Below are 16880 nucleotides of genomic sequence, written 5' to 3' on the forward strand. Positions count from 1 at the left end.
TCCCCTCCGCTTGCGTGCTCTCTCTCTCTGTCTCTCTCAAATAAATAAATAAATAAAATCTTTAAAAAAGAAGGGTGTTATTCTGAATTTGGGAATGTAAGACTAACCAATAAGAAACAATAAGAGAAACATCCCTAAAACCAAAGAAGGGCTGGCTCGCCAGGGAGGAACGAAGCAGCGGGGAAAGCTGCATGAGGGACCTGCGTGGGGGCCTTGATGCTTGGGTAGCATGTGAAATAGGCAGGGGAGGCCAATGATAGAGCCACTGTGGGCCAAGGGGACGGAGCTGGGGGCCAGAGGACCTGATTGTCTCAGGTGTAATCCAGGTCCTAAGAACTCGGTAAGGCCTAGATTAGGGCACTGTGCTGGCAGATGTCTCATGGTAGAGGTGACTATTCCAGGTTGATAGACATTCTTCCCCTTTTACCATCATGTAGTGCTTTATTTTTTCCTCAAAACTTGTCACAAGGCAGAAATGAAAAGACAAAACAAAACTCTAATCCAGTGCTGTCACACACTCGAGGTAACCTGATCGCGCAACTGTCCTGTTGAATGTTCGGCTTAGGGAACCGAATTGGGTCTCCAGATCTCCTCAAAGCACCACTGCAGGCAAAATTCCAGAGGATGTGAATAGTTGGCATCAGTGTTCCCATAAAGTGGGTCTATTCTCTCACACATGCTTGACTTTTCAGTCCATTCCTAATTTAAATCTCATACTCAATGTTATTTACTTTTTGAAGAAAATGTGAGCAATGCACTGTGTGATGCACTGATGTGTGTGTGTGTGTGTGTGTGACAGGGGGAGGGGTGCAGGGGTGGGGAGGTGCCTTGAGAACAGGCATGGAGCACACATGAGGCCTGCTTCCAGCCCTGCCATTCTGTGACTCTAAGATGTCTATAAGTGACAACTTTCTGGACATTGTTTTTCTCATTTGTAAAACGAAGGAGCTGCTTTCGAGGAGCCTAAGGTCGTTAGCGACTTGACGTTGTACTCGTCTATAACTAACGTTGCCACTGGGAAGTGTCACAGAGATTTTTGTACAACACTATGTAACTCTCATTTACTTTGTAATGAGATCTTTGTTTCATGCAAACTTTGTCATTACAGAGAGAACCATAGATGCTTATTTCTTTGAGAAATATGGTAAAGAGGCCATAACTTTGGGGCCCTGGGTGGCTCGGCTGGATAGGCATCCAACTCTTGACTTCAGCTCAGGTCATGAGCTCATGGTTGTGGGATCAAGGCCCCACTTCCGGTTCCAGGCTCAGCATGGAGTCTGCTTGAGATTCTCTCTCCCACTCCCTCTGCCCCTACCCCAGTTCCTGTGCACTTGCCTGCACTCTCTCTCTCTTTAGGGGCGCCTGGGTGGCTCAGTCGGCTAAGTGGCTGCCTTCAGCTCAGGTCATGGTCCCAGGGTCCTGGGATTGAGCCCCGCATCGGGCTCCCTGCTCAGGGGGGAGTCTGCTTCTCCTTCTCCCTCTGCCTCTCCCCTCTGCTGGTGCTCTCTCTCTCTCTCAAATGAATAAAGAAAATCTATAAAATAAAGTAAAATAAAATAAGTAAATATTTTTTAAAAAGAGGCAACAACTTGGCTTAACGTAGTTTTTTATCTCAAAGAAATCAGATTATCTTTTTTTGATTCTGTTTTTTGATTTTTCCCTCTCATCCAATTGCTGTATAAAACTAAAACGGAAGTCAAAACCCGTGGAAAAGGTAAAAACAGTGCTACCTCTTAAAAAATGAGTGAGTTTTAAGATTAAAAATATGTTCCCCTCCTCATTAAAATTAAAAACATGAGTATTTGTGAGTTGGTCTTTGGGAGGTGTTTAAATTCTGCCTGAGACTACGAGTGCACTCACGTGGACATCCAGCTTCCAAGTCACCAAGCGGGTAGGCGGCAGCATGACAGTCCCATTGTACACATGGAGTAACCGAAGCCCCAGATGCTGAGAGATTTTAAGCTTTGCCTCTGCAGTTATACTTCTGGCTTAGAAGAGCATGAGGAGTGTTTTTTTCCTCTTCAAAATCCCAGGTTTTGCATGTAAACAGCTGTTACAAATTGATTTTTGCTATTGCTCCATTCTCGGTTGCTGTGTGGAAATTCCCAAATAATTCTGGAAGATCCCACCACTTGCAAGCATGCTTTGTTATGTCCAACTGGAGGTGTCCTGCTGATGCTCTGGTCTGCTCATGTCTGTGCTGAAGTCAAAGGTCCTGAGGACAGAGAGTCCCTATGTCTGTCCCAGGGTCTCTGCAGACACTGCTCACCCCAGGATCCCCGAACTCCTCAAGTCCTCAGAGAGCCCAGTGCAAGAACCTCATCTTGTTTTTTCTCACCCTTTTATTGTAGTCAGCTCATGTCAGGACATAGACACTAGTGTCACGAGGAGATCAGTCGGGGGAACAGTCAGAGGGACAGGCACCACGCTGTACCTCGAACCAGCTCTCTGAACCATGGACCTTGCTTGTGAACTCTCCACTAAGATTAGCGTCTCCCCAGGAGGGGCCAGACAAGCCAGAATCCAGCCTGCGTGCCCTGACCCTGATCCTGATACACTTCCCAAGTTGCCATGACAGAACCCTGGGTCCACAAACAGTCTGTAGACCAGGGGGTCGGGGTCAGGAGGGCACCGCGGTTAAAGGGAAGAGGAGAGCCATCTGATTAAAATGGGCATGCTTTGTAATGCTAATAACAGCTAGCTTTCCCAGGCGTATTTGTGTCTTAAAGAAGGAATCTTGGTTGCTTAAATGAATCTCTAATTGTTAAAATTTAAAGAAATGAGATTTTTTTTTAGATGGTTGGAGAGAGAGGGGGTATTTAATCTTAATTCAGATCACTTAGGCAATAACCTACCTTAATTATCAGCAAGGTCAATTCCAATAGCCACAAAGTACTTTTATATATTCTTTACATTTTTTTGAGGATATGTAGTATGTTATTTACCTGACCTGTAGAGTAGAGGCACTGATTCCAAAATGGTGATGAAAAGTATAACCGAAGTATAACAATGTTTGTGTTCAGACTTTTTTGTTTAAAAGTGCCTGAGTTGGGGCGCCTGGGTGGCTCAGTCATTAAGCATCTGCCTTCGGCTCAGGTCACAATCCCAGGGTCCTGGAATCGAGCTCCTTGTTGAGCCCCATTTTGAGCCCCGTGTTGAGCCCCACATCGGGCTCCCAGCTCAGCAGAGAGCCTGCTTCTCTCTCCCTCTCCCACTCCCCCTGCTCATGTTCCCTCTGTCTCTCTCTCTCTCAGTCAAATAAATAAACAAAAATCTTTAATAAAAAAAAGTGCCTGCATTGATAGTATAATACGATGTTATTAATATAACATTTCCCTCATTGCAAAGTCTTGGGTTTTTTCATTCATTTAGCTTTATTTACTTTATTTGGACGGGGGATGCATAAAGAGTGCCTGGCACGTAATAGGAGCTTAAAACATTAGTTAATTGGCTGAATGAATGCAAGTTCGTGACAATGTCCAGTCATTAAAAAAACAGCAGATTTGGTAAAGAAAACAGCTCTAGTTCTTGTTGGCAAAACATGCACACGATTGGAGATGTGGAGAGACCTGCTGCTTCATAGTTTTTTACTTGGGACTTGCTTGCAGCAATGCTAGAGGCCCTTTCACCAAAGGCTTTTGTTTCGCAAGTAGTAAGCGTCCTTCTGTTTCTTCTGTTCTGTACGGGGATTCAGACTGCTCCGTGTCTCTCAGTGTTTGCTTCAAGGGCGGATCTCATCAGTCACAATAGGGGCTTTTAAAATAAGTGTTTCAAGGGCGGCATACTGTATGGTGACTACCATAACCTAATAAAAAATTATTGAAAAAAATAATAAATGAGTCTCTTGCACAGCAAAAAACATAAATAAAAAATAAAGGGTGGCAGGAAGGGCCCCGGATTCAGGGCATTCTCCAAGGGGTCATTAAAAACCCTTTGAATTCTATGAGGTGGGAGGTAATTTGCTGTCTTGTTTGATTATAACTTTCCTTTTTTTTTTTCAGCTATTCTTTTTTCGATTTTGATTTTTTAATTTAAATGCAATTAATTAACATATAGTGAATTACTAGTTTCAGAGGTAGAGGTCAGTGATTCATCAGTCATATAACACCCAGTGCTCATTATACCATGTGCCCCCTTAATGATGATTATAACTTTTTCTAATATACGCATGTTTCATTAGCTGGGAGTAACCGAGTTGCTATGTTTGTGGTTTCTATTTAGTATTAAATGGAATAAAACCCTGTGTTGGATCCTGTAGAAGTTGAGACAGTTTGGCTGTGGAGGCTGACTGCAGTCCGACTTGTTAGCGTTGAAGAATCCCTATTAATCTAACATTATGTGCAAATATTTCATGGCCATCAGTGGTCTGGATTTCTTGATGGTTAGACTGAAGCACGTGCACAGACCCATGTCCCCCTGCCTCGGGGTGAGTCACATGGTCCAGGCCTTTCTGGAGCAGGAGAGGACAGCTTGCCTGCACCTCTTACTCCTGGAAGCCCAGTCCGAAGGTCAGGAAATTGTCATCAGGGCTGAATGAGGCACCGTTAGGAGATGCAGACTTGACTTTTTCATGACCACCTTCCCACTGAGATGTCATTCTGAGTTTCTGACACTTGGCTGGTCCCATCTCCTAGGTGACTGACTCAAGATGTTGCTGATGACACAAGAAGATCCTTGCTTGACCTTTGCTATGGGATCTCAACATAACCCTTTACATTTGGGGGACCTTTACGATTGAGAAAGCACTTTCATATCATTATCTCATTTGATCTTCACACCCAAAATAGTAAGAGAGCAGTTATGTCGTATGCATGCCAGGCACTGTTCTAAGAACCTAATAACTCATTGTATCCATATGACACTATCCATCTAACACACACGCTAGACATCATTATCATTCCCGGTTATGTAGGGGGGTGTGGACTCAAAGGCATTGAGTAACTTGTCTAAGGTTCTGGCTTTATGAGCATGAACTGTGAAGATGAGGTAATGGGGCCTGGATCATAGTAGATAACTTCTTGTTGCTGAACCAGGTAGACAAGGGAAGATGGGTCACTGAAGTGCGGTGCAATGGCATACACCATTGCCTTGAAGAGGGACCCACTTCTTCTGACTTATTGAAAAAGCACTGAAGTTCATCCTAGTTGTTTCCACCCAGCTTTGCTTTCCCTGATGCCTACCCGTATATTTGTGGCATCCCCAGCTCTGGATATGCCTCAGGTTCTTGGATTCCTGGCTCTTTGTCCCAGCCAGGAAACCTGCCTACTTATATCCCAGGTGCAGGCCATCCCAGCCAATAGTGAACCGTTGGTGGGGTGCTAGTCCTGAGAGGACCCACAGGCCTATGAATGAGAATGGCTAAAACCAGCATATCCTGAGGCAAGATGATGTTGTGGTCAAGAGCATGGGCTCTGAGCTAGGCTATGTCTAGGCATGACTGCCCTCGTGCTATGACTTACTAACTCCTCGATCTTGGGCAAATCTTTTCAACCCCTTTGGCCTCAATTTCTTCAGCCTTAAAAGCCAGTAGTAATAGAACGAAAGCTATCGTATGGGTTAGATTAGTTACAGCACAAAGCACTTCAAATGTGCCTGGAACATAGTAAGTTCTGGATAAACATGAGCTATTATAATAGATAGGATATAATAGAAGGAATCATTAATTATGATCAGTGTATTTTTAAAATTATGGATATTTTGATTCTGAGTTCTTCCTTAATATAACCAGGGTCTATCAATTGATAGAAAAACGTTCTCTTGCCTTTATTTCTCGAATTCCTGCTCCCACTAGCTATGAAAGAGGAAATAGATAAAAATTCTCAAAAGAGTTCTATTTGACTGGTTTCGTTAGAAAGGAACAAATGTAAAAAATAATCCTGCAAAAGCAAAATGCATATCTGCTTTCTAAAAACGTCTCTATAGATTCTTCTTCATCTGCCAATTTCGATCCTAGTTTTAGGCAGTGAAGAGCTCTACAGCCCTTGCCTGGCAGTGCCTGCAAAACCCAACATCTTAAGGTTGGACCAGACACAAAAGTCAGCCTGCACTAGCAGAGAAAAATAAAATACTTAGGAGATAATTTTAATATTTTAGGCAATCTCATCAACTTATTTGAATTAAACAAATAATTATCTTAATTAAATAGAAATAAAACTATCATTATGGAAAAATGAATAATGACACACTGTCAAAATTTGTTTCTAAAAACCAGAAAAATGGAAAAATAAACAGAAATTGTTTTGGAGAGATTTCTTATGACAAAATAGCATTTTTTTCAGATTATAAGGAGTAGACAGCCATGCATAAATGTTGTTGTTCCATAGTACTGTCTTGTAACATCAAGAAAGTTATTTAATCTCCTCGTGCTGCATTGTCTCATCTAAACAATGGTATCAGTGATAATAATGCCTATCATCTGGGGACATAGGATTGTTTTGAGGATAAAATGAGATAATTCAGGAAAAGATTTTAGCAGAATAATTGGCTACTAAGTGTTTAATATATTATTAATATTCCCACCTTTGTGAATATGTAGATAATTTAAAATTATTTCATAGGTATTGACTGAAAAGGAGAAAGAGAATGATTGCGTTCCTTACTCCACTTGGAGTGTTGGTGCTTGTGCTTTGATCAAAGGAAATGGCTGTAAGATTCACCACTGGAAGCAAAGGGAAAAAAGCAGGAATCTGCTCCATCGTAACCATGCTTTCAATAATGCCTTCAACTGTTCCATTAGAATGTAAGTTCCATGATGGCAGAGATTTTTGTCTGATTTATTTACAGCTATATTCCCAGGGCCTAGAACAGTGCTCGTACGTAGTAAGTGCTCAATAAACATTTGTTCAATAAACGAATCTGAGTGCACATAGCACAGGAGTCCTCCTAGACCAGTAGCTTCTCATAGTCAGTCACAAAGATCACAACGTTACTTTGCATACACCAAACACGCACAAACACACACACAGCCTACTTTCCATTATCAAAAACAAAGAACCCTCAAGTTTCCCAATAACTCTTTATACTCCATCTTTAATGCCTCTGAATTTGCAAAAAAATGACTTATTTTAGGTAGTTCTTCACTTAGTAAAAGCTGTGCCGGCTTTTACTGAGGAGGCCGACGTGATAGAACGAGATTTGCTCATGAAATTTAGGTATTGACTGTTACCACCAGCAGCAAAACACGAATGCATCCAAACACAAGAAGCGCTTGCCCATGGCATAGTGTCAGGGCTGGGCTGCTGGAAAGTTGTCTTTATTTCTAAAACACGTAATAATAAGGAAGACATATCTAAAATTGTTTGCTATTTTAAAGTGTGTCTAATACTATTATAAAGTGTGGGTAATACTGTGCTTAACATTAAGGAGAATTGTCTAAGTATGTCATCATCTTTTCAAAAAGAGTTTGCCTTATATTGAGCAAAAGTGTTTATCAGAAATGAAACATTGTATAGTAGTTGAATACCTCCCAGTTCAAGTTACATAGTAAAAACTAAATATGACCTCAGAAGGAGAATTTGTTATGGGCTGGAGTGATTGGGAAAAAACAAACAAACAAACAAACACATCAAGGAAATAGGGAGTTGAGTTAGTTTTTCCATGAGGGCGGTGGAGGAAACAATAGGAGAAAAATTAGAAGGCAGACGAATCAGTAACGACCTTCCCTTTGCATGTGCAGCAGAGAGTGAGCAGACCCACGTGTCTAGAACAAGGAGGTAATTTTGTGTGGTATCGAGGGAAGTATTAACTGGCTAAGGACCTGGTTTCCAGAATGAGAACATTAGTCAGGATCCTGATTTCTTGACGCATTGCCACCTTCACAGGGTTTCGTCGGAATTAGAGCCAGGACATTTTGTAATTTAGACAAATGCATGCATTTAGTTATAGGTTAAGACTTGACTTTGAAAAATGTTATATGGTCTCCTACCTGTGGAGCTCGTTTGAATACTGGGGAAATATCCAGATTCCATTTTACTGCGTGCCCCGTGGCTTGGTGAAGAGCCGGCCTCACCCTTGCTTAAGTCCAGATTACAGGCTAACCCGAGTACTTTGCTTCATGGCTCTAACCGTGTCCTGCTAGGCTTTCCGAGGCTGGGGGGGCTCCTAATCACGAGGTGGCTCCAGGCCTATCTTCGAGTAGCAATTGCATTTGGAGAAAGAGACTAATCCAAGAGGACCAATTCAAGAGAATTAACTCCTGACCACAGAGAAAAACAGAAGGGAATGCATTTAATGAACTTTATTCTTCTCAGTGACTCTCGCCCCACCCCCTTTCTATGACAGCGCCATTCTCTAACCTTAAAGATGTCATTTTGTCCCTAACTCAGGTCAGAGGGCCTCCTTCTTGGGAGTGTAATATTAATGGATAATGGGTAGCTATTGTAGCATTTTCAATAGGGGGTTTATACAGGGAACGAAGTGGCTTGTTTTGTTTGTTTTTTTAGAGAGAGCAGGGGGTGGGAGGGTGGAGGGGCAGAGGGAGAAGGAGAGAGAATCTTAAGGAGTCTCCACACCCAGCACAGAACCTGACAGGGGGCTCGATCTCACAAGTCTGAGATCATGACCTGAGCCAAAATCAAGCTTAATCCACTGAGCCACCCAGGCGCCCCAGGGAATGCCGTGGTTTTAAGATTGGTTTTTATGTACAGAATGGATCAGATGAGGAGGGGTGAATGAGAGCAAATAAAGAGAAAGCTGAAGTTCTAGGCTAAAAAGTAGCCTAGAAAGTCTGGACCAGGCAATGGAGAGGAAGGAATAAATCCAATAAATACTTCTAATTAAGATTTTATGGGATGTAAAGACAAGTCATGTGTAGGTAAGAAAGGGGAAAGAGGAATTAAAGCTGTCTCCAAGACGGCTAACCCGAGAGAAAAAAAGAATTTACGGTGCGTATGTGAAAGAAAGCTGCTTTTTTCTTTTGGTGGGGATATGAAATGCTCTTGAGACATTCAAATGTCTTATGAGCACTTGGAAATATGGAAGTTGACTTCAAAGTAGAGCAGTGGACTCCAAATCTGATTGATCTCCCAAGAAATGTAAAAAGTACAAATTATCAGGCCTCTCCCCAGACCTGCTAAAGTCTGGTTGAGGTGTCCCCATGAATAGAAATTTTTAAAGATCTTTCAGGAGAAAAAACAAATTTTCCTTACAGAGTAATTGCAAATAATATATGTAGCTACTCCCCCATGCAAGAGGTCCTTTTAAGCGTAGGCCAGCTTCCAAAGAATAGAGTATGAACAGGAAAAAGAAAATGGTAACTTTACAGTGCAAAAACCTGGCACACACTACCTTAACTAAGTGGCCGAGGTCAACATTCCCGATGATGTCATGTAGATATCATGCTCCCCTCATGTAATGTGATGAGGGGAATACTTCTTTTCTGTAGAGTTTGCTCCTAAAACTCGTAACCCCAGTCCAATCATTATAAAAGTGTCACACAAACCCAAAACTGAAAGACATTCTACAAAATACCTGACCAGTACACATCAAATTTGTCAATGAAATCATAAAAGAAAACAACAACAACAAAAAAAAAACCCCAACACGGAAAGACTGAGAACCCATCACAGACCAGAGGAGACTAGAAATCCTGACTCAGAGAAAGAAAGCACACTGATGGAAAATTGATGGAATTAAAATGAAGTCTTGAGTTTAGTCAACAGTAATGTACCAATGTTGTCTTCATTTTGGTAACTGTGCCACGGTAATGTAAGATGGCAACATCAGAGGAAAGAAAAGTGGGTGAGGAGGGTGCAGGAATGCTCTGTATTTTGCAACTGTTCTATAAATCTAAAATTATTAAAAAAATAAAAAGTTTAGGGCGCCTGGGTGGCTCAGTCGTTAAGTGTCTGCCTTCAGCTCAGGGCATGATCCCGGAGTCCTGGGATCGAGCCCCACATCAGGCCCCACCACTGGGAGCCTGCTTCTTCCTCTCCCACTCGCCCTGCCCATGTTCCCTCTCTCACTGGCTGTCTCTCTCTGTGTCAAATAAATAAATAAAATCTTTAAAAAAAAAACAAGAGACACACACACAAAAAACCACAATAAAAAGTTTAGTACAAAAAGGCCCGATGGGAGGTCCTAATGGCTAGCCAGTTTGGACAAACACCTGGTTAGAAAATAGGGCTGAAAATAGAAAGTAATCATTTAGCAGATTGTAATTTCAGAACCTACCACAGAGCCTAGTGATAAATTCTAAGTAAATATTTATTTAAATGCTGAGACCATGGGTGTTTTGTGACATGGAATGGCATTATGAAAAAAAATACCAAGGCAAAACCATGGGGATAGAAAGCAGAACGGTGGTTGGCAGGGGCTGGGAGAGGAGGGAATGGAGAGTTACTGCTTTGTGTGTATAGCGTTTCAGTTTTACGAGACGAAGCGTTCCAGAGATGGATGATGGTGATGGTTGTATAACAGTATGAATGTGCTTAATACTGCTGAACTGTGCATTTCAAGAGGGTTAAGATAAGAAATTTTGTGTCATGTGTGTTTTACCACAATAAAAGCATTTGAAAAAAAAAAGAAGGCTGAGAGTAGAGTGTTGGTGGCACCCATATATGTGGTGTGGGAGTCAGAAAAAGAGCTGGCAGAGTTGAGTGAAGAGGGAAGGACAAGTGGGGAAACTGAGAATGGGGGTGGAGTTTAGACGGAAGATTGGGGAAAGGGCAACCATATCAAATACTTCGGAGGGAGGAGGCTGAAGCCCAAGAAGAGACCACTGGTGGGTGAGCTGTGAGGAGATCACTGGGGTTCTGGTAACTGAAGAAGACACACACACACACACACACACACACACACACACGACTGAGAGCATAGAAGTTGGAGTGGCGGGTAGAGAAGAGAAAATTTTGGTTTATGAGAGCCAACTCCCAAGCATTGAAAATTTGTCTCAACAAGGGTTTCCTCTGTGTAGTTCAGAGGGCGCAACGTGCATTAATGAACTCAAATTCCAAGAAGGCAGCTCTCACCTTAATTTTCTCCCAACTAGAGCTTTGGAAAAAATGGAATCAGCAGCTTGGGATGTGGTGAGCTTCCCATGCCTGGACATGTTTATGGTCTGGTGGCACTTCCGGAAGTTGTGTAAAGTGGTTCCTGAGTTGGATAGAAGGTGTGCCGAATGACCAGCAAGAGCTCTTGTGTCTCTACAAACACAGCATGGTATTACTGCAGTCTGGGAATGCTTTGGAGTTTGGAAGACACTGTCAGCTGACCTCTGTGGGAAGAAAAGATGAGGCAGGGAACTTGAGATCTTGTGAACCAATGGTGAAGAATTTTGAAAAGTAATTTGAGTTTTTCCTTCCTAAACTGTACGCAGTGACCTTGTCTTCTCATGAATGAGATATCGAAGTTAGCATCACCAATGATGTCATGTGGATATCCCGTATTCCTCACATGATGTGATAAGACGGTATCTTGGGATTTGGTATCAATCCCATGCCCCGGGCTCGGGTTTGACCTTCTATTTTACCGTGTATTAGGATAATAACTTAGCAGTGGGGATTCAATTATAAATTGAAAAAAACCCTGGTGTAACTATAATTGATAAATGATATTGACAAAAGTTTCAAATGTGATTATTGATTATTTCAGGAGATACATTTCCAACATTACCATACTTTGATAGAAAACTTCTATGAGAAAATTCTCTAATCACTTTTAGATACATGACAATTGTCCTGAAATGGAGGGTAAGATGAGTGATTGAATGTGTGATTTAGATGCAAGACGAAACTACACCCAAGAATAATATCTATGGAACATAAGAACTAGGAAGATCGGTAGGGGAAGAAAGGGATAAAGAAGGGGGCAGTAATCAGAAGGGGGAATGAACCATGAGAGACTATGGACTCTGAGAAACAAACTGAGGGCTTCAGAGGGGAGGGGGTGGGGGAATGGGATAGGCTGGTGATGGGTAGTAAGGAGGGCACGTATTGCATGGTGCACTGGGTGTTATACGCAACTAATGAATCATCGAACTTTACATCAGAAACCAGGGATGTACTGTATGGTGACTAACATAATATAATAAAAAAACATTAAAATAAAAAAAAAGCTACAATTCCCATTTGTCTTTGCAGAAGTATGACAAAGGAAACACATCCTTTTCGCTCTTAGTGATTTCTACCCAACAGTATTCACCACTGTTAAATACTTCTTAAGTGGTTTTCTAGACTAGTCAGATTCTTTATTGGGAATCTGTCTTTGGGATGTGGCAAACAGACATTGCAGAGTTTCAACTGGAAATATGTGGTGTGACCATGTCTCAGTGTGTCTTATTTTCGTAGGTCACACAGGAAAATCAACTGAATGATTTCACAGTCACACCACACACATCAAGAAGGCCCTTGTCCTTAATACTCTGCATAATTCCTCACTCGGCGGGACGGCTTTACTCAGTATCTTCCAAACACACTAGGCTCATTTCTATGTCATTGCTTTTGATCCAGTCTCATTTCCCACCTCTGTGAAACTTTTCCCTATGGTTTCTCCAGCTCAACATATTGCTGCTTTTTGGGATTCCAACAGAATCTATTTTCTATATACCCGACACTTAAAATATACTGCCACATATTTCTTTCTTTCTACTTCAGGTCTCTGCAAATAGTTTTGTTGATAAAGATAATAATGGATTAATGTTAAGTTGGATTGGCTTTCCCTAGCTCATTTTAAAAGCCTAAATTCTGGGGCTTTTTCAGGTTGGGTAAGCATCTACTCTTAAATTCTGTGTTCTTTCCCTTACCATTATTAAAGTTTGATGACTGTTTCCTCATGGGTCAGAGACTGTGTTATCACTAAATCCAGAGGCCAACTTCACATTTTCTCCTCATTTTGCAATCGGATAATCCTCCCTGATAGCAAATTGTTCTTTTGCTTGGCTCCTTTCGCCTCCTCTCTATGAACTATTATGGAAATTCAGTGAGCGCAGAGCTTTTCATTTAAAGTATTATACTGTCTGACTGTCTGGAATGGTCTTATCATAAAGGAATGGGAATCAAAGAGTCACGTTTTGACAACTGATGATTTCTAGGAAACTGGCTCTAGGTTATTATGGGGTTCCCATTCAATTTGGTCATTGTTGTCACAGATTTAATAACGGTCATGGTGAGAAAAAAGAGGTTGATTTACTGGCAAAGGCATTATTGTAGCGTTGACAGTTTTCAGATATATGAGTTAGTTTATGTAGGACAGGTGGTTCAATTACTTCCCTCTCTGGGCTTTAAGAATATAAGATTGTGGAGTACTTTTATAAGTTAAAAAAGTGTTACCATCATTCTTAGCCTTTCTTAAACACCAAGATACTGTTTCTACCTTTTGGGATAAAATTTTACATGGGAAGAGGAAAGAGGTCCTATGTTACTTTCCTGATTTTGAAAGAACATAAACTATGAAGACCCCCTTATTTTTTTCTATCCTGTCTCTACTTCCCTTCCAAGCCTTGGAAATCCAGAAACCTGTCTTTGAGTTTGATAGTGTAGGCAGTTTTCCAGGTGATATGATTTGAGAGACCTTGGAAAAGTGCCTCCTTGTCTTAGAACTTGGCTGTCCATGAGATGTCCTGATGCCTCAAATGCTCATTGGACCAGGGCACAAACAATATGCCCCCCTGAAGAGCCCTTTGACTGCTTCCTTTGTCTCTGCTCAGCTCCCTACCCATACTGGGTTGCCCCTTGTTTTGGACTTGGCTAACACCATGTCCAGGGCATGAGTTCTGGCCTCTCATTCAGCAAAGGGCCAGAGATTGAGGCCATTAGCACCCATTACTGGAATTTTGTCCAGGAAATGGGTGATGAAAGTGATTGGGGTAGACATATTTCTCCTTCATTCTTTCTTCCATGAACTACTTAAAGATGGAGGGGTTTTGGGGGGGTTCTAAATGCTTTATATAGCTTACGTATGAGCAAATGTGTTGTCTGAGCAAAGTTTGGTGTCTCTTTGTGGTGCACTTTGGAGCTGCATCTGCGTGATGGGTACACACATTGCATTGCTTTGCCTTTTCCTTTGCTCCATTTCTCTTTTTTCCCCTCATTCTTGTGACCCCAGAGCTTGGACCTTCCAAATAAAGTGATAATCCCTTCATATATATCTCAGGTTCTGCTTTCTAGAAGACCCAGGTTGAAACACTTGAGTTTAGAGTATTTGAGTTAAGTAATTTCTCTCCTTGAACATCTGCTTTGAAAGCAAACACATTTGGAAAGGAAATTATATGTAAAAGTTATCTTCTATTTGGGGGAATGTCAAGGCAGTACAAAGATACTGGTTTATAGGAGGGCAAAACAATAATGAAAAAAGATGGGAAAGGAGTTAACCAAAATAGATGGAAGAGAATGCTAATGTCAAACTTCCCCTATTTTAGTTTTTGTCTCCATCAACCACAAGCCCACAATGATAAACATCATTCCATTCCCTAATATTTTTTTCAACTGTATACTATTTTTTCTTTTTCTTTTTCTTTCTTTCTTTCTTTCTTTCTTTCTTTCTTTCTTTTTTTTTTAGAGAGAGAGAGAATGAGAGCGGGAGAGAGTGAACACAAACAGTGAGGGAGGGGCAGAGGGAGACAGAGAGAATCTTTTTTTTTTTTTTTAAGGTTTTATTTATTTATTTGACAGAGACAGCCAGCGAGAGAGGGAACACAAGCAGGGGGAGTGGGAGAGGAAGAAGCAGGCTCCCAGCGGAAGAGCCTTATGTGGGGCTCAATCCCAGAACGCCGGGATCACGCCCTGAGTCGAAGGCAGACACTTAATGACTGAGCTGCCCAGGCACCCCGAGACAGAGAGAATCTTAGGCAAACTACTGTGTGCAGAGCTGAATGGGGCCTCGATCTTATGACCCTGAGATCATGACCTGAGCTGAAATCAAGAGCCAGAGGCTTAACTGAATAAGCCACCCAGGCACCCCTTCAACTGCATGTTAGCTATCATCTCTTTTCGGACTTAGAAAATGCTCTTGTATAGTACGTATACTCAGGATTCTGTTTTTCTTTTAGACAATGAAGATACAATGAAAAAATCCCCCAGATCCTTACAGTTTTTACTCTGTATGTTGATTCAAACTTTAAAAACTTTATTAACTTTATTTTTCTAAAATTAGAGATATGATTTATAATCCTTCTTGGTTGTTAGACAGCATCATCCAAGATCTGACTTAATGTACTGTGTTTATATCATTGAATCACTTAACCAACCCACTGAATCAGTAACCCTGTCAGACATACACAGTACGCTGAGTCACTGGCAGAACTGTCCTGAGAATACAAAGAACCATACAAGAACCATATTTCTCTTCATCAACGGAGGCGCGTTAGTTTCAAATGTCTTTTAAAAGTGCTGGAGAGAAACAGCACGTGGGAAGCCAACAAACCATTTTGCTTCACTAAAGTGCACGCACATAGGCACACTGTAGGAATGTGGTATGTGTATGCGTATGTATTTATCTTTCGTACTTTATTTCATAGCCATATTTTACACATGGATCAAATCACAGCACAAATGTAGAAATTTGTCAATATCCACTTAGGAAAATGATAATCTACTGTTTTGCCAGAGGAACTAGCATCCTTTTTTTTTTTTTTTTAAGATTTTTTTAATTTATTTATTTGACAGAGATAGAGACAGCCAACTAGAGAGGGAACACAGGCAGGGGGAGTGGGAGAGGAAGAAGCAGGCTCATAGCGGAGGAGCCTGATGTGGGGCTCGATCCCATAACACCGGGATCATGCCCTGAGCCGAAGGCAGACGCTTAACCGCTGTGCCACCCAGGCGCCCCACTAGCATCCTTTTTTTTATTTCAGGTCTTTTATAGCTGCGAAGGTGTCGAGTACCTACCCTGTGCCAGGCATCACCGAGGTCAATAATTCATCATTTATTTTTTCTCTTTTTTAAAGCACATAGCTTGATCTCTACCATGTAACTGACTTATGTTGGGCCTCAGTTTACAGATGGGGACCCTGAATTTCAATGTTGAGTGACTTAATCATCATCACAAAGCTCGTGAGTAGAAGGTACAAGCAGGATACAAATCTGGTGCCCTCTGACTCCCAGTGTATCCTTTTCCGGCTAACCTATACTGCTTTCTTCTAATACAAATAGAATTGTAGGGACTCGACTATGAGATATTCTTCCAATTTCTGCTTATATTCGTAGATTAATAAATTCTCCTTTGATTTATAGCTGGATTTTCTAGTGGGACATGGAGTGTGGTTCAAATCCTAAAATGAGATTGATACAATATCATAAGAAATCATTGGATTTGGTAGATACAAGTAGAAGTTAAGATATCGAAGAAGATGTCCTAAGTCATCAGAATACAAACAAATGGCTATTTTTGGATAACGTTACATTTATTTTTAAAATATAAAATGCGCTTGGCTGTAAAAATGGAAAATTCAGCTCAGAGATGAGGCAAATACAGCATACATAAGTGTTTAAGTTGGTCATATTTGATCTTTTTAAATAGTTGACCCAGCTGGTGTAGAACTTACCTCAGCATTTAGCAGCTCACTGTGAGACAGCAGGTCATGCTCCTTGTCAGGCTGGGTCTCTTTCAATGCTTCTGTTGTTCCCAATGACCTCATTCTCCATGCTGGCTGACAGGGATAATACTTTTAATAAATCCTGTAATTTTTAATTTGAGCATCTCATAAATGAAGCTTTGACTCAGGAAAGGAGAATTGGGTTTCTTTCCTTTTTTGTCTCTAGTTTTATGAGTACAGTTGATATTTAAAAACTGGCACCAGAAATAGAGACTCCATTTCCCATCACTTAGCAAACACAACTAATCTAACGTTATCTTGTTTTATTTTGTTTTTATTGCTTTAATGCATCTTTCAGAAATTCTGCAGGTCGCGTGAAGTAGGTTGAATGAAAGAATAAGAAAACAAAAAG

The sequence above is a fragment of the Ursus maritimus genome, unplaced genomic scaffold (assembly GCF_017311325.1).
Source record: "Ursus maritimus isolate PB19 unplaced genomic scaffold, ASM1731132v1 scaffold_8, whole genome shotgun sequence".
In the NCBI taxonomy this organism is placed as follows: domain Eukaryota; kingdom Metazoa; phylum Chordata; class Mammalia; order Carnivora; family Ursidae; genus Ursus; species Ursus maritimus.